Source organism: Lampris incognitus, chromosome 2, assembly GCF_029633865.1.
Source record: "Lampris incognitus isolate fLamInc1 chromosome 2, fLamInc1.hap2, whole genome shotgun sequence".
In the NCBI taxonomy this organism is placed as follows: Eukaryota; Metazoa; Chordata; class Actinopteri; order Lampriformes; family Lampridae; genus Lampris; species Lampris incognitus.
Genome location: NC_079212.1, coordinates 60313220 through 60339462, shown reverse-complemented (window position 1 = coordinate 60339462; position 26243 = coordinate 60313220).

Genomic DNA, 26243 nt, shown 5'->3' with positions numbered 1-26243 from the left:
CTGATCTGACAGTATGGTTATTACAAGTCAAGTGTAGGTCATGTGAAGGTTTATATGTCCCGATCTGACAGTATGGTTATTACAAGTCAAGTGTAGGTCATGTGAAGGTTTATATATCCCGATCTGACAGTATGGTTATTACAACTCAAGTGTAAGTCGTGTGAAGGTTTATATGTCCTGATCTGACAGTATGGTTAAAACAAGTCAAGTGTAAGTCGTCTGTAGGTTTATATGTCCGGATCTGACAGTATGGTTATTACAAGTCAAGTTTAAGTCGTGTGAAGGTTTATGTGTCCTGATCTGACTGTATGGTTATTACAAGTCAAGTGTAAGTTGTGTGAAGGTTTATATGTCCTGATCTGACAGTATGGTTATTACAAGTCAAGTGTAAGTCGTGTGAAGGTTTTTATGTCCTGATCTGACAGTATGGTTATTACAAGTCAAGTGTAAGTCATGTGAAGGTTTATATGTCCCGATCGGACAGTATGGTTATTACAAGTCAAGTGTAAGTCGTCTGTAGGTTTATATGTCCTGATCTGACAGTATGGTTATTACAAGTCAAGTGTAGGTCATGTGAAGGTTTTTATGTCCTGATATGACAGTATGGTTAATACAAGTCAAGTGTAAGTTGTGTGAAGGTTTATATGTCCTGATCTGACCGTATGGTTATTACAAGTCAAGTGTAAGTCGTGTGAAGGTTTATATGTCCTGATCTGACAGTATGGTTATTACAAGTCAAGTGTAAGTCGTGTGAAGGTTTCTATGTCCGGATCTGACAGTATGGTTATTACAAGTCAAATGTAAGTCGTGTGAAGGTTTATATGTCCGGATCTGACAGTATGGTTATTACAAGTCAAGTGTAAGTCGTGTGAATGTTTATATGTCCCGATCGGACAGTACGGTTATTACAAGTCAAGTGTAAGTCGTGTGAAGGTTTATATGTTTGTCCTGATCTGACAGTATGGTTATTACAAGTCAAGTGTAGGTCGTGTGAAGGTTTATATGTCCTGATCTGACAGTATGGTTATACAAGTCAAGTGTAAGTCGTGTGAAGGTTTATATGTCCTGATCTGACAGTATGGTTATTACAAGTCAAGTGTAGGTCATGTGAAGGTTTATATATCCCGATCTGACAGTATGGTTATTACAAGTCAAGTGTAAGTCGTGTGAAGGTTTATATGTCCTGATCTGACAGTATGGTTATTACAAGTCAAGTGTAAGTCGTGTGAAGGTTTTTATGTCCTGATCTGATAGTATGGTTATTAAAGTCAAGTTTAAGTCATGTGAAGGTTTATATGTCCCGATCTGACAGTATGGTTATTACAAGTCAAGTGTAAGTCGTCTGTAGGTTTATATGTCCTGATCTGACAGTATGGTTATTACAAGTCAAGTGTAGGTCGTGTGAAGGTTTATATGTCCTGATCTGACAGTATGGTTATTACAAGTCAAGTGTAAGTCGTGTGAAGGTTTATATGTCCTGATCTGACAGTAAGGTTATTACAAGTCAAGTGTAGGTCATTTGAAGGTTTATATGTCCTGATCTGACAGTATGGTTATTACAAGTCAAGTGTAAGTCGTGTGAAGGTTTATATGTCCTGATCTGACAGTATGGTTATTACAAGTCAAGTTTAAGTCGTGTGAAGGTGTATGTGTCCTGATCTGATAGTATGGTTATTACAAGTCAAGTGTAAGTCGTGTGAAGCTTTATATGTCCTGATCTGACAGTATGGTTATTACAAGTCAAATGTAAGTCATGTGAAGGTTTATATGTCTGATCCGATAGTATGGTTATTACAAGTCAAGTGTCGGTCATGTGAAGGTTTATATGTCCTGATCTGACAGTATGATTATTACAAGTCAAGTGTAGGTCATGTGAAGGTTTATATGTCCTGATCCGACAGTATGGTTATTACAAGTCAAGTGTAAGTCGTGTGAAGGTTTTTATGTCCTGATCTGATAGTATGGTTATTACAAGTCAAGTGTAAGTCATGTGAAGGTTTATATGTCCCGATCTGACAGTATGGTTATTACAAGTCTAGTGTAAGTCGTGTGAAGGTTTTTATGTCCTGATCTGATAGTATGGTTATTACAAGTCAAGTGTAAGTCATGTGAAGGTTTATATGTCCCGATTGGACATTATGGTTATTACAAGTCAAGTGTAAGTCGTCTGTAGGTTTATATGTCCTGATCTGACAGTATGGTTATTACAAGTCAAGTGTAGGTCGTGTGAAGGTTTATATGTCCTGATCTGACAGTATGGTTATTACAAGTCAAGTGTAGGTCACGTGAAGGTTTATATGTCCTGATCCGACAGTATGGTTATTACAAGTCAAGTGTAAGTCGTGTGAAGGTTTCTATCTCCGGATCTGACAGTATGGTTATTACAAGTCAAATGTAAGTCGTGTGAAGGTTTATATGTCCGGATCTGACAGTATGGTTATTACAAGTCAAGTGTAAGTCGTTTGAATGTTTATATGTCCCGATCGGACAGTACGGTTATTACAAGTCAAGTGTAAGTCGTGTGAAGGTTTATATGTATGTCCTGATCTGACAGTATGGTTATTACAAGTCAAGTGTAGGTCGTGTGAAGGTTTATATGTCCTGATCTGACAGTATGTTTATACAAGTCAAGTGTAAGTCGTGTGAAGGTTTATATGTCCTGATCTGACAGTATGGTTATTACAAGTCAAGTGTAGGTCATGTGAAGGTTTATATATCCCGATCTGACAGTATGGTTATTACAAGTCAAGTGTAAGTCGTGTGAAGGTTTATATGTCCTGATCTGACAGTATGGTTATTACAAGTCAAGTGTAAGTCGTGTGAAGGTTTTTATGTCCTGATCTGATAGTATGGTTATTAAAGTCAAGTTTAAGTCATGTGAAGGTTTATATGTCCCGATCTGACAGTATGGTTATTACAAGTCAAGTGTAAGTCGTCTGTAGGTTTATATGTCCTGATCTGACAGTATGGTTATTACAAGTCAAGTGTAGGTCGTGTGAAGGTTTATATATCCTGATCTGACAGTATGGTTATTACAAGTCAAGTGTAAGTCGTGTGAACGTTTATATGTGCTGATCTGACAGTATGGTTATTACAAGTCAAGTGTAGGTCATGTGAAGGTTTATATGTCCCGATCTGACAGTATGGTTATTACAAGTCAAGTGTAGGTCATGTGAAGGTTTATATATCCCGATCTGACAGTATGGTTATTACAACTCAAGTGTAAGTCGTGTGAAGGTTTATATGTCCTGATCTGACAGTATGGTTAAAACAAGTCAAGTGTAAGTCGTCTGTAGGTTTATATGTCCGGATCTGACAGTATGGTTATTACAAGTCAAGTTTAAGTCGTGTGAAGGTTTATGTGTCCTGATCTGACTGTATGGTTATTACAAGTCAAGTGTAAGTTGTGTGAAGGTTTATATGTCCTGATCTGACAGTATGGTTATTACAAGTCAAGTGTAAGTCGTGTGAAGGTTTTTATGTCCTGATCTGACAGTATGGTTATTACAAGTCAAGTGTAAGTCATGTGAAGGTTTATATGTCCCGATCGGACAGTATGGTTATTACAAGTCAAGTGTAAGTCGTCTGTAGGTTTATATGTCCTGATCTGACAGTATGGTTATTACAAGTCAAGTGTAGGTCATGTGAAGGTTTTTATGTCCTGATATGACAGTATGGTTAATACAAGTCAAGTGTAAGTTGTGTGAAGGTTTATATGTCCTGATCTGACCGTATGGTTATTACAAGTCAAGTGTAAGTCGTGTGAAGGTTTATATGTCCTGATCTGACAGTATGGTTATTACAAGTCAAGTGTAAGTTGTGTGAAGGTTTATATGTCCTGATCTGACAGTATGGTTATTACAAGTCAAGTTTAAGTCATGTGAAGGTTTCTATGTCCGGATCTGACAGTATGGTTATTACAAGTCAAGTGTAGGTCGTGTGAAGGTTTATATTTCCTGATCCGACAGTATGGGTATTAGAAGTCAAGTGTAAGTCGTGTGAAGGTTTATATGTCCTGATCTGACAGTATGGTTATTACAAGTCAAGTTTAAGTCATGTGAAGGTTTATATGTCCTGATCCGACAGTATGGCTATTACAAGTCAAGTGTAGGTCGTGTGAAGGTTTATATGTCCTGATCCGACAATATGGTTATTACAAGTCAAGTGTAAGTCGTGTGAAGTTTTCCATGTCCTGATCTGACAGTATGGTTATTACAAGTCAAGTGTAAGTCGTGTGAAGGTATATATGTCCGGATCTGACAGAACGGTTATTACAAGTCAAGTGTAAGTCGTGTGAAGGTTTATATGTCCCGATCTGACAGTATGGTTATTACAAGTCAAGTGTAAGTTGTGTGAAGGTTTATATGTCCTGATCTGATAGTATGGTTATTACAAGTCAAGTGTAAGTCATGTGAAGGTTTATATGTCCCGATCTGACAGTATGGTTATTACAAGTCTAGTGTAAGTCGTGTGAAGGTTTTTATGTCCTGATCTGATAGTATGGTTATTACAAGTCAAGTGTAAGTCATGTGAAGGTTTTTATGTCCCGATCGGACAGTATGGTTATTACAAGTCAAGTGTAAGTCGTCTGTAGGTTTATATGTCCTGATCTGACAGTATGGTTATTACAAGTCAAGTGTAAGTCGTGTGAAGGTTTATATGTCCTGATCTGACAGTATGGTTATTACAAGTCAAGTGTAAGTCGTGTGAAGGTTTATATGTCCTTATATGACAGTATGGTTATTACAAGTCAAGTTTAAGTCATGTGAATGTTTATATGTCCTGATCCGACAGTATGGTTATTACAAGTCAAGTGTAGGTCATGTGAAGGTTTATATGTCCTGATCTGACAGTATGGTTATTACAAGTCAAGTGTAGGTCACGTGAAGGTTTATATGTCCTGATCCGACAGTATGGTTATTACAAGTCAAGTGTAAGTCGTGTGAAGGTTTCTATGTCCGGATCTGACAGTATGGTTATTACAAGTCAAATGTAAGTCGTGTGAAGGTTTATATGTCCGGATCTGACAGTATGGTTATTACAAGTCAAGTGTAAGTCGTGTGAATGTTTATATGTCCCGATCGGACAGTACGGTTATTACAAGTCAAGTGTAAGTCGTGTGAAGGTTTATATGTCCTGATCTGACAGTATGGTTATTACAAGTCAAGTTTAAGTCGTGTGAAGGTGTATGTGTCCTGATCTGATAGTATGTTTATTACAAGTCAAGTGTAAGTCGTCTGTAGGTTTATATGTCCTGATCTGACAGTATGGTTATTACAAGTCAAGTGTAGGTCGTGTGAAGGTTTATATGTCCTGATCTGACAGTATGGTTATTACAAGTCAAGTGTAAGTCGTGTGAAGGTTTATATGTCCTTATCTGACAGTATGGTTATTACAAGTCAAGTTTAAGTCATTTGAAGGTTTATATGTCCTGATCCGACAGTATGGTTATTACAAGTCAAGTGTAGGTCATGTGAAGGTTTATATGTCCTGATCTGACAGTATGGTTATTACAAGTCAAGTGTAAGTCGTGTGAATGTTTATATGTCCCGATCGGACAGTACGGTTATTACAAGTCAAGTGTAAGTCGTGTGAAGGTTTATATGTATGTCCTGATCTGACAGTATGGTTATTACAAGTCAAGTGTAGGTCGTGTGAATGTTTATATGTCCTGATCTGACAGTATGGTTATTACAAGTCAAGTGTAAGTCGTGTGAAGGTTTATATGTCCTGATCTGACAGTATGGTTATTACAAGTCAAGTGTAAGTCGTGTGAAGGTTTATGTGTCCTGATCTGACAGTATGGTTATTACAAGTCAAGTTTAAGTCATGTGAAGGTTTATATGTCCTGATCCGACAGTATGGTTATTACAAGTCAAGTGTAGGTCATGTGAAGGTTTATGTGTCCTGATCTGACAGTATGGTTATTACAAGTCAAGTGTAGGTCATGTGAAGGTTTATATGTCCCGATCTGACAGTATGGTTATTACAAGTCAAGTGTAGGTCATGTGAAGGTTTATATATCCCGATCTGACAGTATGGTTATTACAAGTCAAGTGTAAGTCGTGTGAAGGTTTATATGCCCTGATCTGACAGTATGGTTATTACAAGTCAAGTGTAGGTCGTGTGAAGGTTTATATGTCCTGATCTGACAGTATGGTTATTACAAGTCAAGTGTAAGTCGTGTGAAGGTTTATATGTCCTGATCTGACAGTATGGTTATTACAAGTCAAGTGTAGGTCATGTGAAGGTTTATATGTCCCGATCTGACAGTATGGTTATTACAAGTCAAGTGTAGGTCATGTGAAGGTTTATATATCCCGTTCTGACAGTATGGTTATTACAACTCAAGTGTCAGTCGTGTGAAGGTTTATATGTCCTGATCTGACAGTATGGTTATTACAAGTCAAGTTTAAGTCGTGTGAAGGTGTATGTGTCCTGATCTGATAGTATGGTTATTACAAGTCAAGTGTAAGTCGTGTGAAGCTTTATATGTCCTGATCTGACAGTATGGTTATTACAAGTCAAGTGTAAGTCGTGTGAAGCTTTATATGTCCTGATCTGACAGTATGGTTATTACAAGTCAAGTGTAAGTCGTGTGAAGGTTTATATGTCCTGATCTGACAGTATGGTTATTACAAGTCAAGTTTAAGTCGTGTGAAGGTGTATGTGTCCTGATCTGATAGTATGGTTATTACAAGTCAAGTGTAAGTCGTGTGAAGCTTTATATGTCCTGATCTGACAGTATGGTTATTACAAGTCAAGTGTAAGTCGTGTGAAGGTTTAAATGTCCCGATCTGACAGTATGGTCATTACAAGTCAAGTGTAAGTCGTGTGAAGGTTTATATGTCCTGATCTGACAGTATGGTTATTACAAGTCAAGTGTAAGTCGTGTGAAGGTTTATATGTCCTGATCTGACAGTATGGTTATTACAAGTCAAGTGTAAGTCGTGTGAAGGTTTATTTGTCCTGATCTGACAGTATGGTTATTACAAGTCAAGTCTAAGTCATATGAAGGTTTATATGTCCTGATCTGACAGTATGGTTATTACAAGTCAAGTGTAGGTCATGTGAAGGTGTATATGCCCTGATCTGACAGTATGGTTATTACAAGCCAAGTGTAAGTAATGTGAAGGTTTATATGTCCTGATCTGTCAGTATGGTTATTACAAGTCAAGTGTAAGTCGTGTGAAGGTTTATATGTCCCGATCGGACAGTACGGTTATTACAAGTCAAGTGTAAGTCGTGTGAAGGTTTATATGTCCTGATCTGACAGTATGGTTATTACAAGTCAAGTGTAAGTCGTGTGAAGGTGTATGTGTCCTGATCTGATAGTATGGTTATTACAAGCCAAGTGTAAGTCGTGTGAAGCTTTATATGTCCTGATCTGATAGTATGTTTATTACAAGTCAAGTGTAAGTCGTCTGTAGGTTTATATGTCCTGATCTGACAGTATGGTTATTACAAGTCAAGTGTAGGTCGTGTGAAGGTTTATATGTCCTGATCTGACAGTATGGTTATTACAAGTCAAGTGTATGTCGTGTGAAGGTTTATATGTCCTTATCTGACAGTATGGTTATTACAAGTCAAGTTTAAGTCATTTGAAGGTTTATATGTCCTGATCCGACAGTATGGTTATTACAAGTCAAGTGTAGGTCATGTGAAGGTTTATATGTCCTGATCTGACAGTATGGTTATTACAAGTCAAGTGTAAGTCGTGTGAATGTTTATATGTCCCGATCGGACAGTACGGTTATTACAAGTCAAGTGTAAGTCGTGTGAAGGTTTATATGTATATCCTGATCTGACAGTATGGTTATTACAAGTCAAGTGTAGGTCGTGTGAATGTTTATATGTCCTGATCTGACAGTATGGTTATTACAAGTCAAGTGTAAGTCGTGTGAAGGTTTATATGTCCTGATCTGACAGTATGGTTATTACAAGTCAAGTGTAAGTCGTGTGAAGGTTTATGTGTCCTGATCTGACAGTATGGTTATTACAAGTCAAGTGTAAGTCGTGTGAAGGTTTATATGTCCTGATCTGACAGTATGGTTATTACAAGTCAAGTGTAAGTCGTGTGAATGTTTATATGTCCTGATCTGACAGTATGGTTATTACAAGTCAAGTGTAAGTCGTGTGAAGGTTTATATGTCCTGATCTGACAGTATGGTTATTACAAGTCAAGTGTAAGTCGTGTGAAGGTTTATGTGTCCTGATCTGACAGTATGGTTATTACAAGTCAAGTTTAAGTCATGTGAAGGTTTATATGTCCTGATCCGACAGTATGGTTATTACAAGTCAAGTGTAGGTCATGTGAAGGTTTATGTGTCCTGATCTGACAGTATGGTTATTACAAGTCAAGTGTAGGTCATGTGAAGGTTTATATGTCCCGATCTGACAGTATGGTTATTACAAGTCAAGTGTAGGTCATGTGAAGGTTTATATATCCCGATCTGACAGTATGGTTATTACAAGTCAAGTGTAAGTCGTGTGAAGGTTTATATGCCCTGATCTGACAGTATGGTTATTACAAGTCAAGTGTAGGTCGTGTGAAGGTTTATATGTCCTGATCTGACAGTATGGTTATTACAAGTCAAGTGTAAGTCGTGTGAAGGTTTATATGTCCTGATCTGACAGTATGGTTATTACAAGTCAAGTGTAGGTCATGTGAAGGTTTATATGTCCCGATCTGACAGTATGGTTATTACAAGTCAAGTGTAGGTCATGTGAAGGTTTATATATCCCGTTCTGACAGTATGGTTATTACAACTCAAGTGTCAGTCGTGTGAAGGTTTATATGTCCTGATCTGACAGTATGGTTATTACAAGTCAAGTTTAAGTCGTGTGAAGGTGTATGTGTCCTGATCTGATAGTATGGTTATTACAAGTCAAGTGTAAGTCGTGTGAAGCTTTATATGTCCTGATCTGACAGTATGGTTATTACAAGTCAAGTGTAAGTCGTGTGAAGCTTTATATGTCCTGATCTGACAGTATGGTTATTACAAGTCAAGTGTAAGTCGTGTGAAGGTTTATATGTCCTGATCTGACAGTATGGTTATTACAAGTCAAGTTTAAGTCGTGTGAAGGTGTATGTGTCCTGATCTGATAGTATGGTTATTACAAGTCAAGTGTAAGTCGTGTGAAGCTTTATATGTCCTGATCTGACAGTATGGTTATTACAAGTCAAGTGTAAGTCGTGTGAAGGTTTAAATGTCCCGATCTGACAGTATGGTCATTACAAGTCAAGTGTAAGTCGTGTGAAGGTTTATATGTCCTGATCTGACAGTATGGTTATTACAAGTCAAGTGTAAGTCGTGTGAAGGTTTATATGTCCTGATCTGACAGTATGGTTATTACAAGTCAAGTGTAAGTCGTGTGAAGGTTTATTTGTCCTGATCTGACAGTATGGTTATTACAAGTCAAGTCTAAGTCATATGAAGGTTTATATGTCCTGATCTGACAGTATGGTTATTACAAGTCAAGTGTAGGTCATGTGAAGGTGTATATGCCCTGATCTGACAGTATGGTTATTACAAGCCAAGTGTAAGTAATGTGAAGGTTTATATGTCCTGATCTGTCAGTATGGTTATTACAAGTCAAGTGTAAGTCGTGTGAAGGTTTATATGTCCCGATCGGACAGTACGGTTATTACAAGTCAAGTGTAAGTCGTGTGAAGGTTTATATGTCCTGATCTGACAGTATGGTTATTACAAGTCAAGTTTAAGTCGTGTGAAGGTGTATGTGTCCTGATCTGATAGTATGGTTATTACAAGCCAAGTGTAAGTCGTGTGAAGCTTTATATGTCCTGATCTGATAGTATGTTTATTACAAGTCAAGTGTAAGTCGTCTGTAGGTTTATATGTCCTGATCTGACAGTATGGTTATTACAAGTCAAGTGTAGGTCGTGTGAAGGTTTATATGTCCTGATCTGACAGTATGGTTATTACAAGTCAAGTGTATGTCGTGTGAAGGTTTATATGTCCTTATCTGACAGTATGGTTATTACAAGTCAAGTTTAAGTCATTTGAAGGTTTATATGTCCTGATCCGACAGTATGGTTATTACAAGTCAAGTGTAGGTCATGTGAAGGTTTATATGTCCTGATCTGACAGTATGGTTATTACAAGTCAAGTGTAAGTCGTGTGAATGTTTATATGTCCCGATCGGACAGTACGGTTATTACAAGTCAAGTGTAAGTCGTGTGAAGGTTTATATGTATATCCTGATCTGACAGTATGGTTATTACAAGTCAAGTGTAGGTCGTGTGAATGTTTATATGTCCTGATCTGACAGTATGGTTATTACAAGTCAAGTGTAAGTCGTGTGAAGGTTTATATGTCCTGATCTGACAGTATGGTTATTACAAGTCAAGTGTAAGTCGTGTGAAGGTTTATGTGTCCTGATCTGACAGTATGGTTATTACAAGTCAAGTGTAAGTCGTCTGTAGGTTTATATGTCCTGATCTGACAGTATGGTTATTACAAGTCAAGTGTAGGTCGTGTGAAGGTTTATATGTCCTGATCTGACAGTATGGTTATTACAAGTCAAGTGTAAGTCGTGTGAAGGTTTATATGTCCTTATCTGACAGTATGGTTATTACAAGTCAAGTTTAAGTCATTTGAAGGTTTATATGTCCTGATCCGACAGTATGGTTATTACAAGTCAAGTGTAGGTCATGTGAAGGTTTATATGTCCTGATCTGACAGTATGGTTATTACAAGTCAAGTGTAAGTCGTGTGAATGTTTATATGTCCCGATCGGACAGTACGGTTATTACAAGTCAAGTGTAAGTCGTGTGAAGGTTTATATGTATGTCCTGATCTGACAGTATGGTTATTACAAGTCAAGTGTAGGTCGTGTGAATGTTTATATGTCCTGATCTGACAGTATGGTTATTACAAGTCAAGTGTAAGTCGTGTGAAGGTGTATATGTCCTGATCTGATAGTATGGTTATTACAAGTCAAGTGTAAGTCGTGTGAAGGTTTATATGTCCTGATCTGACAGTATGGTTATTACAAGTCAAGTGTAGGTCGTGTGAAGGTTTATATGTCCTGATCTGACAGTATGGTTATTACAAGTCAAGTGTAAGTCGTGTGAAGGTTTATATGTCCTTATCTGACAGTATGGTTATTACAAGTCAAGTTTAAGTCATTTGAAGGTTTATATGTCCTGATCCGACAGTATGGTTATTACAAGTCAAGTGTAGGTCATGTGAAGGTTTATATGTCCTGATCTGACAGTATGGTTATTACAAGTCAAGTGTAAGTCGTGTGAATGTTTATATGTCCCGATCGGACAGTACGGTTATTACAAGTCAAGTGTAAGTCGTGTGAAGGTTTATATGTATGTCCTGATCTGACAGTATGGTTATTACAAGTCAAGTGTAGGTCGTGTGAATGTTTATATGTCCTGATCTGACAGTATGGTTATTACAAGTCAAGTGTAAGTCGTGTGAAGGTTTATATGTCCTGATCTGACAGTATGGTTATTACAAGTCAAGTGTAAGTCGTGTGAAGGTTTATGTGTCCTGATCTGACAGTATGGTTATTACAAGTCAAGTTTAAGTCATGTGAAGGTTTATATGTCCTGATCCGACAGTATGGTTATTACAAGTCAAGTGTAGGTCATGTGAAGGTTTATGTGTCCTGATCTGACAGTATGGTTATTACAAGTCAAGTGTAGGTCATGTGAAGGTTTATATGTCCCGATCTGACAGTATGGTTATTACAAGTCAAGTGTAGGTCATGTGAAGGTTTATATATCCCGATCTGACAGTATGGTTATTACAAGTCAAGTGTAAGTCGTGTGAAGGTTTATATGCCCTGATCTGACAGTATGGTTATTACAAGTCAAGTGTAAGTCGTGTGAAGGTTTTTATGTCCTGATCTGATAGTATGGTTATTAAAGTCAAGTTTAAGTCATGTGAAGGTTTATATGTCCCGATCTGACAGTATGGTTATTACAAGTCAAGTGTAAGTCGTCTGTAGGTTTATATGTCCTGATCTGACAGTATGGTTATTACAAGTCAAGTGTAGGTCGTGTGAAGGTTTATATGTCCTGATCTGACAGTATGGTTATTACAAGTCAAGTGTAAGTCGTGTGAAGGTTTATATGTCCTGATCTGACAGTATGGTTATTACAAGTCAAGTGTAGGTCATGTGAAGGTTTATATGTCCCGATCTGACAGTATGGTTATTACAAGTCAAGTGTAGGTCATGTGAAGGTTTATATATCCCGTTCTGACAGTATGGTTATTACAACTCAAGTGTCAGTCGTGTGAAGGTTTATATGTCCTGATCTGACAGTATGGTTATTACAGGTCAAGTTTAAGTCGTGTGAAGGTGTATGTGTCCTGATCTGATAGTATGGTTATTACAAGTCAAGTGTAAGTCGTGTGAAGCTTTATATGTCCTGATCTGACAGTATGGTTATTACAAGTCAAGTGTAAGTCGTGTGAAGCTTTATATGTCCTGATCTGACAGTATGGTTATTACAAGTCAAGTGTAAGTCGTGTGAAGTATTATATGTCCTGATCTGACAGTATGGTTATTACAATCAAGTCTAAGTCATATGAAGGTTTATATGTCCTGATCTGACAGTATGGTTATTACAAGTCAAGTGTAGGTCATGTGAAGGTGTATATGCCCTGATCTGACAGTATGGTTATTACAAGCCAAGTGTAAGTAATGTGAAGGTTTATATGTCCTGATCTGTCAGTATGGTTATTACAAGTCAAGTGTAAGTCGTGTGAATGTTTATATGTCCCGATCGGACAGTACGGTTATTACAAGTCAAGTGTAAGTCGTGTGAAGGTTTATATGTCCTGATCTGACAGTATGGTTATTACAAGTCAAGTTTAAGTCGTGTGAAGGTGTATGTGTCCTGATCTGATAGTATGGTTATTACAAGCCAAGTGTAAGTCGTGTGAAGCTTTATATGTCCTGATCTGATAGTATGTTTATTACAAGTCAAGTGTAAGTCGTCTGTAGGTTTATATGTCCTGATCTGACAGTATGGTTATTACAAGTCAAGTGTAGGTCGTGTGAAGGTTTATATGTCCTGATCTGACAGTATGGTTATTACAAGTCAAGTGTATGTCGTGTGAAGGTTTATATGTCCTTATCTGACAGTATGGTTATTACAAGTCAAGTTTAAGTCATTTGAAGGTTTATATGTCCTGATCCGACAGTATGGTTATTACAAGTCAAGTGTAGGTCATGTGAAGGTTTATATGTCCTGATCTGACAGTATGGTTATTACAAGTCAAGTGTAAGTCGTGTGAATGTTTATATGTCCCGATCGGACAGTACGGTTATTACAAGTCAAGTGTAAGTCGTGTGAAGGTTTATATGTATATCCTGATCTGACAGTATGGTTATTACAAGTCAAGTGTAGGTCGTGTGAATGTTTATATGTCCTGATCTGACAGTATGGTTATTACAAGTCAAGTGTAAGTCGTGTGAAGGTTTATATGTCCTGATCTGACAGTATGGTTATTACAAGTCAAGTGTAAGTCGTGTGAAGGTTTATGTGTCCTGATCTGACAGTATGGTTATTACAAGTCAAGTGTAAGTCGTCTGTAGGTTTATATGTCCTGATCTGACAGTATGGTTATTACAAGTCAAGTGTAGGTCGTGTGAAGGTTTATATGTCCTGATCTGACAGTATGGTTATTACAAGTCAAGTGTAAGTCGTGTGAAGGTTTATATGTCCTTATCTGACAGTATGGTTATTACAAGTCAAGTTTAAGTCATTTGAAGGTTTATATGTCCTGATCCGACAGTATGGTTATTACAAGTCAAGTGTAGGTCATGTGAAGGTTTATATGTCCTGATCTGACAGTATGGTTATTACAAGTCAAGTGTAAGTCGTGTGAATGTTTATATGTCCCGATCGGACAGTACGGTTATTACAAGTCAAGTGTAAGTCGTGTGAAGGTTTATATGTATGTCCTGATCTGACAGTATGGTTATTACAAGTCAAGTGTAGGTCGTGTGAATGTTTATATGTCCTGATCTGACAGTATGGTTATTACAAGTCAAGTGTAAGTCGTGTGAAGGTGTATGTGTCCTGATCTGATAGTATGGTTATTACAAGTCAAGTGTAAGTCGTGTGAAGGTTTATATGTCCTGATCTGACAGTATGGTTATTACAAGTCAAGTGTAGGTCGTGTGAAGGTTTATATGTCCTGATCTGACAGTATGGTTATTACAAGTCAAGTGTAAGTCGTGTGAAGGTTTATATGTCCTTATCTGACAGTATGGTTATTACAAGTCAAGTTTAAGTCATTTGAAGGTTTATATGTCCTGATCCGACAGTATGGTTATTACAAGTCAAGTGTAGGTCATATGAAGGTTTATATGTCCTGATCTGACAGTATGGTTATTACAAGTCAAGTGTAAGTCGTGTGAATGTTTATATGTCCCGATCGGACAGTACGGTTATTACAAGTCAAGTGTAAGTCGTGTGAAGGTTTATATGTATGTCCTGATCTGACAGTATGGTTATTACAAGTCAAGTGTAGGTCGTGTGAATGTTTATATGTCCTGATCTGACAGTATGGTTATTACAAGTCAAGTGTAAGTCGTGTGAATGTTTATATGTCCCGATCGGACAGTACGGTTATTACAAGTCAAGTGTAAGTCGTGTGAAGGTTTATATGTATGTCCTGATCTGACAGTATGGTTATTACAAGTCAAGTGTAGGTCGTGTGAATGTTTATATGTCCTGATCTGACAGTATGGTTATTACAAGTCAAGTGTAAGTCGTGTGAAGGTTTATATGTCCTGATCTGACAGTATGGTTATTACAAGTCAAGTGTAAGTCGTGTGAAGGTTTATGTGTCCTGATCTGACAGTATGGTTATTACAAGTCAAGTTTAAGTCATGTGAAGGTTTATATGTCCTGATCCGACAGTATGGTTATTACAAGTCAAGTGTAGGTCATGTGAAGGTTTATGTGTCCTGATCTGACAGTATGGTTATTACAAGTCAAGTGTAGGTCATGTGAAGGTTTATATGTCCCGATCTGACAGTATGGTTATTACAAGTCAAGTGTAGGTCATGTGAAGGTTTATATATCCCGATCTGACAGTATGGTTATTACAAGTCAAGTGTAAGTCGTGTGAAGGTTTATATGCCCTGATCTGACAGTATGGTTATTACAAGTCAAGTGTAAGTCGTGTGAAGGTTTTTATGTCCTGATCTGATAGTATGGTTATTAAAGTCAAGTTTAAGTCATGTGAAGGTTTATATGTCCCGATCTGACAGTATGGTTATTACAAGTCAAGTGTAAGTCGTCTGTAGGTTTATATGTCCTGATCTGACAGTATGGTTATTACAAGTCAAGTGTAGGTCGTGTGAAGGTTTATATGTCCTGATCTGACAGTATGGTTATTACAAGTCAAGTGTAAGTCGTGTGAAGGTTTATATGTCCTGATCTGACAGTATGGTTATTACAAGTCAAGTGTAGGTCATGTGAAGGTTTATATGTCCCGATCTGACAGTATGGTTATTACAAGTCAAGTGTAGGTCATGTGAAGGTTTATATATCCCGTTCTGACAGTATGGTTATTACAAGTCAAGTGTCAGTCGTGTGAAGGTTTATATGTCCTGATCTGACAGTATGGTTATTACAAGTCAAGTTTAAGTCGTGTGAAGGTGTATGTGTCCTGATCTGATAGTATGGTTATTAAAGTCAAGTTTAAGTCATGTGAAGGTTTATATGTCCCGATCTGACAGTATGGTTATTACAAGTCAAGTGTAAGTCGTCTGTAGGTTTATATGTCCTGATCTGACAGTATGGTTATTACAAGTCAAGTGTAGGTCGTGTGAAGGTTTATATGTCCTGATCTGACAGTATGGTTATTACAAGTCAAGTGTAAGTCGTGTGAAGGTTTATATGTCCTGATCTGACAGTATGGTTATTACAAGTCAAGTGTAGGTCATGTGAAGGTTTATATGTCCCGATCTGACAGTATGGTTATTACAAGTCAAGTGTAGGTCATGTGAAGGTTTATATATCCCGTTCTGACAGTATGGTTATTACAAGTCAAGTGTCAGTCGTGTGAAGGTTTATATGTCCTGATCTGACAGTATGGTTATTACAAGTCAAGTTTAAGTCGTGTGAAGGTGTATGTGTCCTGATCTGATAGTATGGTTATTACAAGTCAAGTGTAAGTCGTGTGAAGCTTTATATGTCCTGATCTGACAGTATGGTTACTACAAGTCAAGTGTAAGTCGTGTGAAGCTTTATATGTCCTGATCTGACAGTATGGTTATTACAAGTCAAGTGTAAGTCGTGTGAAGGTTTATATGTCCTGATCTGACAGTATGGTTATTACAAGTCAAGTGTAAGTCGTCTGTAGGTTTATATGTCCTGATCTGACAGTATGGTTATTACAAGTCAAGTGTATGTCGTGTGAAGGTTTATATGTCCTTATCTGACAGTATGGTTATTACAAGTCAAGTGTAAGTCGTGTGAATGTTTATATGTCCCGATCGGACAGTACGGTTATTACAAGTCAAGTGTAAGTCGTGTGAAGGTTTATATGTATGTCCTGATCTGACAGTATGGTTATTACAAGTCAAGTGTAGGTCGTGTGAATGTTTATATGTCCTGATCTGACAGTATGGTTATTACAAGTCAAGTGTAAGTCGTGTGAAGGTGTATATGTCCTGATCTGATAGTATGGTTATTACAAGTCAAGTGTAAGTCGTGTGAAGGTTTATATGTCCTGATCTGACAGTATGGTTATTACAAGTCAAGTGTAGGTCGTGTGAAGGTTTATATGTCCTGATCTGACAGTATGGTTATTACAAGTCAAGTGTAAGTCGTGTGAAGGTTTATATGTCCTTATCTGACAGTATGGTTATTACAAGTCAAGTTTAAGTCATTTGAAGGTTTATATGTCCTGATCCGACAGTATGGTTATTACAAGTCAAGTGTAGGTCATGTGAAGGTTTATATGTCCTGATCTGACAGTATGGTTATTACAAGTCAAGTGTAAGTCGTGTGAATGTTTATATGTCCCGATCGGACAGTACGGTTATTACAAGTCAAGTGTAAGTCGTGTGAAGGTTTATATGTATGTCCTGATCTGACAGTATGGTTATTACAAGTCAAGTGTAGGTCGTGTGAATGTTTATATGTCCTGATCTGACAGTATGGTTATTACAAGTCAAGTGTAAGTCGTGTGAAGGTTTATATGTCCTGATCTGACAGTATGGTTATTACAAGTCAAGTGTAAGTCGTGTGAAGGTTTATGTGTCCTGATCTGACAGTATGGTTATTACAAGTCAAGTTTAAGTCATGTGAAGGTTTATATGTCCTGATCCGACAGTATGGTTATTACAAGTCAAGTGTAGGTCATGTGAAGGTTTATGTGTCCTGATCTGACAGTATGGTTATTACAAGTCAAGTGTAGGTCATGTGAAGGTTTATATGTCCCGATCTGACAGTATGGTTATTACAAGTCAAGTGTAGGTCATGTGAAGGTTTATATATCCCGATCTGACAGTATGGTTATTACAAGTCAAGTGTAAGTCGTGTGAAGGTTTATATGCCCTGATCTGACAGTATGGTTATTACAAGTCAAGTGTAAGTCGTGTGAAGGTTTTTATGTCCTGATCTGATAGTATGGTTATTAAAGTCAAGTTTAAGTCATGTGAAGGTTTATATGTCCCGATCTGACAGTATGGTTATTACAAGTCAAGTGTAAGTCGTCTGTAGGTTTATATGTCCTGATCTGACAGTATGGTTATTACAAGTCAAGTGTAGGTCGTGTGAAGGTTTATATGTCCTGATCTGACAGTATGGTTATTACAAGTCAAGTGTAAGTCGTGTGAAGGTTTATATGTCCTGATCTGACAGTATGGTTATTACAAGTCAAGTGTAGGTCATGTGAAGGTTTATATGTCCCGATCTGACAGTATGGTTATTACAAGTCAAGTGTAGGTCATGTGAAGGTTTATATATCCCGTTCTGACAGTATGGTTATTACAACTCAAGTGTCAGTCGTGTGAAGGTTTATATGTCCTGATCTGACAGTATGGTTATTACAGGTCAAGTTTAAGTCGTGTGAAGGTGTATGTGTCCTGATCTGATAGTATGGTTATTACAAGTCAAGTGTAAGTCGTGTGAAGCTTTATATGTCCTGATCTGACAGTATGGTTATTACAAGTCAAGTGTAAGTCGTGTGAAGCTTTATATGTCCTGATCTGACAGTATGGTTATTACAAGTCAAGTGTAAGTCGTGTGAAGTATTATATGTCCTGATCTGACAGTATGGTTATTACAAGTCAAGTCTAAGTCATATGAAGGTTTATATGTCCTGATCTGACAGTATGGTTATTACAAGTCAAGTGTAGGTCATGTGAAGGTGTATATGCCCTGATCTGACAGTATGGTTATTACAAGCCAAGTGTAAGTAATGTGAAGGTTTATATGTCCTGATCTGTCAGTATGGTTATTACAAGTCAAGTGTAAGTCGTGTGAATGTTTATATGTCCCGATCGGACAGTACGGTTATTACAAGTCAAGTGTAAGTCGTGTGAAGGTTTATATGTCCTGATCTGACAGTATGGTTATTACAAGTCAAGTTTAAGTCGTGTGAAGGTGTATGTGTCCTGATCTGATAGTATGGTTATTACAAGCCAAGTGTAAGTCGTGTGAAGCTTTATATGTCCTGATCTGATAGTATGTTTATTACAAGTCAAGTGTAAGTCGTCTGTAGGTTTATATGTCCTGATCTGACAGTATGGTTATTACAAGTCAAGTGTAGGTCGTGTGAAGGTTTATATGTCCTGATCTGACAGTATGGTTATTACAAGTCAAGTGTATGTCGTGTGAAGGTTTATATGTCCTTATCTGACAGTATGGTTATTACAAGTCAAGTTTAAGTCATTTGAAGGTTTATATGTCCTGATCCGACAGTATGGTTATTACAAGTCAAGTGTAGGTCATGTGAAGGTTTATATGTCCTGATCTGACAGTATGGTTATTACAAGTCAAGTGTAAGTCGTGTGAATGTTTATATGTCCCGATCGGACAGTACGGTTATTACAAGTCAAGTGTAAGTCGTGTGAAGGTTTATATGTATATCCTGATCTGACAGTATGGTTATTACAAGTCAAGTGTAGGTCGTGTGAATGTTTATATGTCCTGATCTGACAGTATGGTTATTACAAGTCAAGTGTAAGTCGTGTGAAGGTTTATATGTCCTGATCTGACAGTATGGTTATTACAAGTCAAGTGTAAGTCGTGTGAAGGTTTATGTGTCCTGATCTGACAGTATGGTTATTACAAGTCAAGTGTAAGTCGTCTGTAGGTTTATATGTCCTGATCTGACAGTATGGTTATTACAAGTCAAGTGTAGGTCGTGTGAAGGTTTATATGTCCTGATCTGACAGTATGGTTATTACAAGTCAAGTGTAAGTCGTGTGAAGGTTTATATGTCCTTATCTGACAGTATGGTTATTACAAGTCAAGTTTAAGTCATTTGAAGGTTTATATGTCCTGATCCGACAGTATGGTTATTACAAGTCAAGTGTAGGTCATGTGAAGGTTTATATGTCCTGATCTGACAGTATGGTTATTACAAGTCAAGTGTAAGTCGTGTGAATGTTTATATGTCCCGATCGGACAGTACGGTTATTACAAGTCAAGTGTAAGTCGTGTGAAGGTTTATATGTATGTCCTGATCTGACAGTATGGTTATTACAAGTCAAGTGTAGGTCGTGTGAATGTTTATATGTCCTGATCTGACAGTATGGTTATTACAAGTCAAGTGTAAGTCGTGTGAAGGTGTATGTGTCCTGATCTGATAGTATGGTTATTACAAGTCAAGTGTAAGTCGTGTGAAGGTTTATATGTCCTGATCTGACAGTATGGTTATTACAAGTCAAGTGTAGGTCGTGTGAAGGTTTATATGTCCTGATCTGACAGTATGGTTATTACAAGTCAAGTGTAAGTCGTGTGAAGGTTTATATGTCCTTATCTGACAGTATGGTTATTACAAGTCAAGTTTAAGTCATTTGAAGGTTTATATGTCCTGATCCGACAGTATGGTTATTACAAGTCAAGTGTAGGTCATATGAAGGTTTATATGTCCTGATCTGACAGTATGGTTATTACAAGTCAAGTGTAAGTCGTGTGAATGTTTATATGTCCCGATCGGACAGTACGGTTATTACAAGTCAAGTGTAAGTCGTGTGAAGGTTTATATGTATGTCCTGATCTGACAGTATGGTTATTACAAGTCAAGTGTAGGTCGTGTGAATGTTTATATGTCCTGATCTGACAGTATGGTTATTACAAGTCAAGTGTAAGTCGTGTGAATGTTTATATGTCCCGATCGGACAGTACGGTTATTACAAGTCAAGTGTAAGTCGTGTGAAGGTTTATATGTATGTCCTGATCTGACAGTATGGTTATTACAAGTCAAGTGTAGGTCGTGTGAATGTTTATATGTCCTGATCTGACAGTATGGTTATTACAAGTCAAGTGTAAGTCGTGTGAAGGTTTATATGTCCTGATCTGACAGTATGGTTATTACAAGTCAAGTGTAAGTCGTGTGAAGGTTTATGTGTCCTGATCTGACAGTATGGTTATTACAAGTCAAGTTTAAGTCATGTGAAGGTTTATATGTCCTGATCCGACAGTATGGTTATTACAAGTCAAGTGTAGGTCATGTGAAGGTTTATGTGTCCTGATCTGACAGTATGGTTATTACAAGTCAAGTGTAGGTCATGTGAAGGTTTATATGTCCCGATCTGACAGTATGGTTATTACAAGTCAAGTGTAGGTCATGTGAAGGTTTATATATCCCGATCTGACAGTATGGTTATTACAAGTCAAGTGTAAGTCGTGTGAAGGTTTATATGCCCTGATCTGACAGTATGGTTATTACAAGTCAAGTGTAAGTCGTGTGAAGGTTTTTATGTCCTGATCTGATAGTATGGTTATTAAAGTCAAGTTTAAGTCATGTGAAGGTTTATATGTCCCGATCTGACAGTATGGTTATTACAAGTCAAGTGTAAGTCGTCTGTAGGTTTATATGTCCTGATCTGACAGTATGGTTATTACAAGTCAAGTGTAGGTCGTGTGAAGGTTTATATGTCCTGATCTGACAGTATGGTTATTACAAGTCAAGTGTAAGTCGTGTGAAGGTTTATATGTCCTGATCTGACAGTATGGTTATTACAAGTCAAGTGTAGGTCATGTGAAGGTTTATATGTCCCGATCTGACAGTATGGTTATTACAAGTCAAGTGTAGGTCATGTGAAGGTTTATATATCCCGTTCTGACAGTATGGTTATTACAAGTCAAGTGTCAGTCGTGTGAAGGTTTATATGTCCTGATCTGACAGTATGGTTATTACAAGTCAAGTTTAAGTCGTGTGAAGGTGTATGTGTCCTGATCTGATAGTATGGTTATTAAAGTCAAGTTTAAGTCATGTGAAGGTTTATATGTCCCGATCTGACAGTATGGTTATTACAAGTCAAGTGTAAGTCGTCTGTAGGTTTATATGTCCTGATCTGACAGTATGGTTATTACAAGTCAAGTGTAGGTCGTGTGAAGGTTTATATGTCCTGATCTGACAGTATGGTTATTACAAGTCAAGTGTAAGTCGTGTGAAGGTTTATATGTCCTGATCTGACAGTATGGTTATTACAAGTCAAGTGTAGGTCATGTGAAGGTTTATATGTCCCGATCTGACAGTATGGTTATTACAAGTCAAGTGTAGGTCATGTGAAGGTTTATATATCCCGTTCTGACAGTATGGTTATTACAAGTCAAGTGTCAGTCGTGTGAAGGTTTATATGTCCTGATCTGACAGTATGGTTATTACAAGTCAAGTTTAAGTCGTGTGAAGGTGTATGTGTCCTGATCTGATAGTATGGTTATTACAAGTCAAGTGTAAGTCGTGTGAAGCTTTATATGTCCTGATCTGACAGTATGGTTACTACAAGTCAAGTGTAAGTCGTGTGAAGCTTTATATGTCCTGATCTGACAGTATGGTTATTACAAGTCAAGTGTAAGTCGTGTGAAGGTTTATATGTCCTGATCTGACAGTATGGTTATTACAAGTCAAGTTTAAGTCGTGTGAAGGTGTATGTGTCCTGATCTGATAGTATGGTTATTACAAGTCAAGTGTAAGTCGTGTGAAGCTTTATATGTCCTGATCTGACAGTATGGTTATTACAAGTCAAGTGTAAGTCGTGTGAAGGTTTATATGTCCCGATCTGACAGTATGGTCATTACAAGTCAAGTGTAAGTCGTGTGAAGGTTTATATGTCCTGATCTGACAGTATGGTTATTACAAGTCAAGTGTAAGTCGTGTGAAGGTTTATATGTCCTGATCTGACAGTATGGTTATTACAAGTCAAGTGTAAGTCGTGTGAAGGTTTATTTGTCCTGATCTGACAGTATGGTTATTACAAGTCAAGTCTAAGTCATATGAAGGTTTATATGTCCTGATCTGACAGTATGGTTATTACAAGTCAAGTGTAGGTCATGTGAAGGTGTATATGCCCTGATCTGACAGTATGGTTATTACAAGCCAAGTGTAAGTAATGTGAAGGTTTATATGTCCTGATCTGTCAGTATGGTCATTACAAGTCAAGTGTAAGTCGTGTGAAGGTTTATATGTCCCGATCGGACAGTACGGTTATTACAAGTCAAGTGTAAGTCGTGTGAAGGTTTATATATCCTGATCTGACAGTATGGTTATTACAAGTCAAGTTTAAGTCGTGTGAAGGTGTATGTGTCCTGATCTGATAGTATGGTTATTACAAGTCAAGTGTAAGTCGTGTGAAGCTTTATATGTCCTGATCCGACAATATGGTTATTACAAGTCAAGTTTAAGTCATGTGAAGGTTTATATGTCCTGATCCGATAGTATGGTTATTACAAGTCAAGTGTAGGTCATGTGAAGGTTTATATGTCCTGATCTGACAGTATGGTTATTACAAGTCAAGTGTAAGTCGTGTGAATGTTTATATGTCCCGATCGGACAGTACGGTTATTACAAGTCAAGTGTAAGTCGTGTGAAGGTTTATATGTATGTCCTGATCTGACAGTATGGTTATTACAAGTCAAGTGTAGGTCGTGTGAATGTTTATATGTCCTGATCTGACAGTATGGTTATTACAAGTCAAGTGTAAGTCGTGTGAATGTTTATATGTCCCGATCGGACAGTACGGTTATTACAAGTCAAGTGTAAGTCGTGTGAAGGTTTATATGTATGTCCTGATCTGACAGTATGGTTATTACAAGTCAAGTGTAGGTCGTGTGAATGTTTATATGTCCTGATCTGACAGTATGGTTATTACAAGTCAAGTGTAAGTCGTGTGAAGGTTTATCTGTCCTGATCTGACAGTATGGTTATTACAAGTCAAGTGTAAGTCGTGTGAAGGTTTATGTGTCCTGATCTGACAGTATGGTTATTACAAGTCAAGTTTAAGTCATGTGAAGGTTTATATGTCCTGATCCGACAGTATGGTTATTACAAGTCAAGTGTAGGTCATGTGAAGGTTTATGTGTCCTGATCTGACAGTATGGTTATTACAAGTCAAGTGTAGGTCATGTGAAGGTTTATATGTCCCGATCTGACAGTATGGTTATTACAAGTCAAGTGTAGGTCATGTGAAGGTTTATATATCCCGATCTGACAGTATGGTTATTACAAGTCAAGTGTAAGTCGTGTGAAGGTTTATATGCCCTGATCTGACAGTATGGTTATTACAAGTCAAGTGTAAGTCGTGTGAAGGTTTTTATGTCCTGATCTGATAGTATGGTTATTAAAGTCAAGTTTAAGTCATGTGAAGGTTTATATGTCCCGATCTGACAGTATGGTTATTACAAGTCAAGTGTAAGTCGTCTGTAGGTTTATATGTCCTGATCTGACAGTATGGTTATTACAAGTCAAGTGTAGGTCGTGTGAAGGTTTATATGTCCTGATCTGACAGTATGGTTATTACAAGTCAAGTGTAAGTCGTGTGAAGGTTTATATGTCCTGATCTGACAGTATGGTTATTACAAGTCAAGTGTAGGTCATGTGAAGGTTTATATGTCCCGATCTGACAGTATGGTTATTACAAGTCAAGTGTAGGTCATGTGAAGGTTTATATATCCCGTTCTGACAGTATGGTTATTACAAGTCAAGTGTCAGTCGTGTGAAGGTTTATATGTCCTGATCTGACAGTATGGTTATTACAAGTCAAGTTTAAGTCGTGTGAAGGTGTATGTGTCCTGATCTGATAGTATGGTTATTACAAGTCAAGTGTAAGTCGTGTGAAGCTTTATATGTCCTGATCTGACAGTATGGTTACTACAAGTCAAGTGTAAGTCGTGTGAAGCTTTATATGTCCTGATCTGACAGTATGGTTATTACAAGTCAAGTGTAAGTCGTGTGAAGGTTTTTATGTCCTGATCTGACAGTATGGTTATTACAAGTCAAGTTTAAGTCGTGTGAAGGTGTATGTGTCCTGATCTGATAGTATGGTTATTACAAGTCAAGTGTAAGTCGTGTGAAGCTTTATATGTCCTGATCTGACAGTATGGTTATTACAAGTCAAGTGTAAGTCGTGTGAAGGTTTATATGTCCCGATCTGACAGTATGGTCATTACAAGTCAAGTGAAAGTCGTGTGAAGGTTTATATGTCCTGATGTGACAGTATGGTTATTACAAGTCAAGTGTAAGTCGTGTGAAGGTTTATTTGTCCTGATCTGACAGTATGGTTATTACAAGTCAAGTCTAAGTCATATGAAGGTTTATATGTCCTGATCTGACAGTATGGTTATTACAAGTCAAGTGTAGGTCATGTGAAGGTGTATATGCCCTGATCTGACAGTATGGTTATTACAAGCCAAGTGTAAGTAATGTGAAGGTTTATATGTCCTGATCTGTCAGTATGGTTATTACAAGTCAAGTGTAAGTCGTGTGAAGCTTTATATGTCCTGACCTGACAGTATGGTTATTACAAGTCAAGTGTAGGTCATGTGAAGGTTTATATGTCCTGATCTGACAGTATGGTTATTACAAGTCAAGTGTAAGTCGTGTGAAGGTTTATATGTCCTGATCTGACAGTATGGTTATTACAAGTCAAGTTTAAGTCATGTGAAGGTGTATGTGTCCTGATCTGATAGTATGGTTATTACAAGTCAAGTGTAAGTCATGTGAAGGTTTATATGTCCCGATCTGACAGTATGGTTATTACAAGTCAAGTGTAAGTCGTCTATAGGTTTATATGTCCTGATCTGACAGTATGGTTATTACAAGTCAAGTGTAAGTCGTGTGAAGGTTTATATGTCCTGATCTGACAGTATGGTTATTACAAGTCAAGTTTAAGTCATGTGAAGGTGTATGTGTCCTGATCTGATAGTATGGTTATTACAAGTCAAGTGTAAGTCATGTGAAGGTTTATATGTCCCGATCTGACAGTATGGTTATTACAAGTCAAGTGTAAGTCGTCTATAGGTTTATATGTCCTGATCTGACAGTATGGTTATTACAAGTCAAGTGTAGGTCGTGTGAAGGTTTATATGTCCTGATCTTACAGTATGGTTATTACAAGTCAAGTGTAAGTCGTGTGAAGGTTTATATGTCCTGATCTGACAGTATGGTTATTACAAGTCAAGTGTAGGTCGTGTGAAGGTTTATATGTCCTGATCTGACAGTATGGTTATTACAAGTCAAGTGTAGGTCGTGTGAAGGTTTATATGTCCTGATCTGACAGTATGGTTATTACAAGTCAAGTGTAAGTCGTGTGAAGGTTTATATGTCCTTATCTGACAGTATGGTTATTACAAGACAAGTTTAAGTCATTTGAAGGTTTATATGTCCTGATCCGACAGTATGGTTATTACAAGTCAAGTGTAGGTCATGTGAAGGTTTATATGTCCTGATCTGACAGTATGGTTATTACAAGTCAAGTGTAAGTCGTGTGAATGTTTATATGTCCCGATCGGACAGTACGGTTATTACAAGTCAAGTGTAAGTCGTGTGAAGGTTTATATGTATGTCCTGATCTGACAGTATGGTTATTACAAGTCAAGTGTAGGTCGTGTGAAGGTTTTTTATATCCTGATCTGACAGTATGGTTATACAAGTCAAGTGTAAGTCGTGTGAAGGTTTATATGTCCTGATCTGACAGTATGGTTATTACAAGTCAAGTGTAAGTCGTGTGAAGGTTTATATGTCCTGATCTGACAGTTTGGTTATTACAAGTCAAGTTTAAGT